Source organism: Triticum aestivum, chromosome 1D, assembly GCF_018294505.1.
Source record: "Triticum aestivum cultivar Chinese Spring chromosome 1D, IWGSC CS RefSeq v2.1, whole genome shotgun sequence".
NCBI classification, from domain to species: Eukaryota; Viridiplantae; Streptophyta; class Magnoliopsida; order Poales; family Poaceae; genus Triticum; species Triticum aestivum.
The window spans coordinates 363,642,344-363,645,471 of record NC_057796.1 but is presented as its reverse complement, the minus strand read 5'-3'; the positions used below and the strand labels follow the sequence as shown (position 1 = coordinate 363,645,471).

The 3,128-nt window shown below is 50.3% G+C and overlaps 1 pseudogene; it reads right to left on the bottom strand.

Annotated features, from left to right (window-relative positions):
* Positions 1–1,516: 1,516 nt before the first annotated feature.
* LOC123183819 (uncharacterized) lies at positions 1,517–1,655 on the bottom strand (annotated as a pseudogene).
* Between the last annotated feature and the right edge of the window lie 1,473 nt (positions 1,656–3,128).

The following is a 3,128-nucleotide window of genomic DNA, read 5'->3' as shown; positions in this document are numbered from 1 at the left end:
CAAGGAAAGCACATTGCTTAGACCGGAATTGAAGCTTGTCATTATTATAAGGTCGAAGGTTGTGCCAGCAGGCACACCCAAAAATTTGAAGGATAGAATAGTTGGGTTTTTCATGAAATAGTTTTTCAAAGGGTGTCTCAAAGTTGATAACCTTGCTAGGGATTCGGTTTATCAAGTAGGTGGCAGCGATGAATGCCTCATCCCAAAACTTTAAGGGCATGGAGGCTTGAGCAAGAAGGGATAGACCCACTTCGACAATGTGTCGATGTTTTCTCTCAGCTGACCCATTTTGTTGGTGAGCGTGAGGGCATGAGACATGGTGAGATATGCCTATCTTGGTGAAGGAGTTTAACTTTTCGTACTCCCCTCCCCAATCTGTTTGTAGAGCAAGAATCTTACGACCAAATTGACGTTCTACTAAATGTTGAAAGTCATGAAACTTTTGGAAGACTTCAGACTTGTGTTTGATCAAGTATATCCATGTGAATTTACTGAAATTGTCAATGAAACTCACATAATATTTCTTCCTTCCTACTGTTTCAACAGCAGGACCCCAAGCATTAGAAAACACAAGTTCTAAAGGGAACTTTGATTCACTTATTGACTTATGATAAGGCAAGTGGTGACTTTTGCCTTTTTGACAGGCGTCACATACAGAATCTTTATTGAAAGAATTTGCACATGGGAGATTATTCTTGCTAATGATTTTGCTAACAATAAGAGGAGATGGGTGGCCTAGACGTCGGTGCCACCTATCCGGAGATAGCTTGGTGACACTGAGCATGTGCTTCTTGACGTCGGATCCCGTGTGCCTAACCAGATAGAGTCCTCTTCTACCCCTGCCTCGAAGGAGCACCTTCTTTGTTCCCCGTTCCTTGACAAGAAAAGAATAGGGATGAATTTCAACAAAGGAATAGTTGTCAACAGCAAGGCGGCTAGCGGAAATTAGGCTTTTGTTGGCCTTAGGTACATGAAGGATGTTGTTTAGAAGAAGATCACGATCAAGAGTGTGAATAGTCAAATGACCAATGTGTTTGATAACCATACCTGATCCACTGGCAGTATGAATCTGCTCTTTCCCAGTGTAGCGGTCGCGCACGGTCAGCTTTTCCATGTCTCATGTGATGTGATCGGTGGCATCACTTTCCAAGTACCAGTTGGTGTCCACCCCGTACTGTGGTGCAGCGAGGTTGGCCGACTTCTCCTCCACACCTTGGTAGGATTCGTCGTAGCGCTTCCAGCACTTCCAGGCTAGATGGCCCATCTTGCCACAGATCTGGCACTGGACCCTAGGGACAGAGGCATGGTTGTTGTAGTTGCCCCCGCCACCGCCGTTTGTTGCCACTGTGTCCGCCACTGCGACCTCCTGGTTTGGAGTAGCCGCCGCGCCCGCCGCGGTCACCACCATTGATGCCTTGTCTGCGGCCGCGATCACCACCGCCACCGCCGTTTCTGCGGCCTCGAGTCGTGGCGTTGGCAGAGGATTGGGACCCTCCGCCTCGAAAATTTAGACTCGTTTCGAAGCTTAGCAGCTGTGAAAACAGCTCGACCACGGTCACCGGCTCCACCCGGGAACACATGGCGGACACCACTGGGTCGAAGTCTTCATCTAACCCGGCCAGGTTGTGAGAGACGATGTCGTCGCCATCTACCCTCTTCCCTACAGCGATCAGTTCATCAGAGAGGGACTTGATCTTCCCGACGGAGTCGGTGATGGAGGAGATGCCCTTCTGCAGGTTGGCGAGGGCGATCCAGACGTTGGTGGTTTGGGAACGGGTGTGAGATGCAAGCATCCCTTCCACCGTGTTCTAGAGTTCAGCAGAGGTGTGACATGAAGCAACCTGGATGGCTATCTCACGAGGAAGTGTCGTCAGGAGATAGGAGAAGACTTGTTGATCTTGTGCATATTGAGGAAGGCAGTCCAGGTTGCCTGTAGCTTGTGATCAACTTGGGCAAGAGGACCCTGCCTGTAATATGGTTCAGTGTCAAACACTGGCTCTTCCTGCTCTCTCACTCTCTCAATGATCATGTTGTGCAAGATGACACAGCAAGTCATGACTTCCCACATTTGATCTTTCGACCAGGTCAGGGCGGGGTGCCGGACAACAGCAAATCGAGATTGGAGCATACCAAATGCCCGCTCGACATCCTTCCTGCAAGCCTCCTGACACTTGGCAAAGTAGGAGTTCTTGCCTCCTGGCACAGGGTTTGAGATAGTCTTCACAAATGTGGACCATCTCGGAGACATGCCATTTTCTAGGTAGTATCCCTTGTTGTGGTGGCGCCCATTGACCTCGAAGTTCACCGGAGGAGCATGACCTTCAACAAGCTTGGCAAAGACATTCGAGCACTCTAGTACGTTGATGTCATTGTGAGTTCCTGGCATGCCAAAAAAGGAGTGTCAAATCCAGAGGTCCTGTGTGGCCACTGCCTCAAATACCACACTGCAAGCTCCTTTCGCGCCTTTTTACATCCCCTGCCAAGCAAATGGACAGTTTTCCATGCCCAATGCATGCAGTTGATGCTTCCAAGCATCCTAGGAAATCCTCTTAGTCCATTATGTGCTAGGATCTGAGCAGTGTCTTCGGCATTGGGTGATCGCAAGTATCGTGGTCCAAAACACTGCCACCACTGCCTTGCAGAACTTGTACAAACAGTCAATGATGGTGGACTCGGCCATGCGTCCATAGTCTTCCTGTATATCACTGGGAGCTCCGTATGCAAGCATCCTCATAGTTATCGTGCACTTTTAGAGTGAGGTGAATCCAAGTGTGCCGGTGCAATCCTTCTTGCACTTAAAGTAGCTGTCGAACTCACGGATGGAATTTACAATCCCGAGGAAGAGCTTTCGGCTCATCCGATAACGGTGCCGAAATACTTTCTCGCCATGCAGTGGAGCGTCGGCGAAGTAGTCGGCATAGAGCAAACAATAGCCTTCCAGTTGATGCCTCTACTTTGCCTTCAGCCGGCCCAGCGCCGAGCCACATCGCCGCGGCTTTGCATTGCTCGCGAACAAGCCGGCCAGAGCGGCGAGGACCATGAGGTGCTCTTCGTCCTGGGCGTCGGCATCGACTTCCTCCTCCAGCAGCGCCGCGAACGCCTCCTCGTCGTCCGAGTCCATCGCCGAG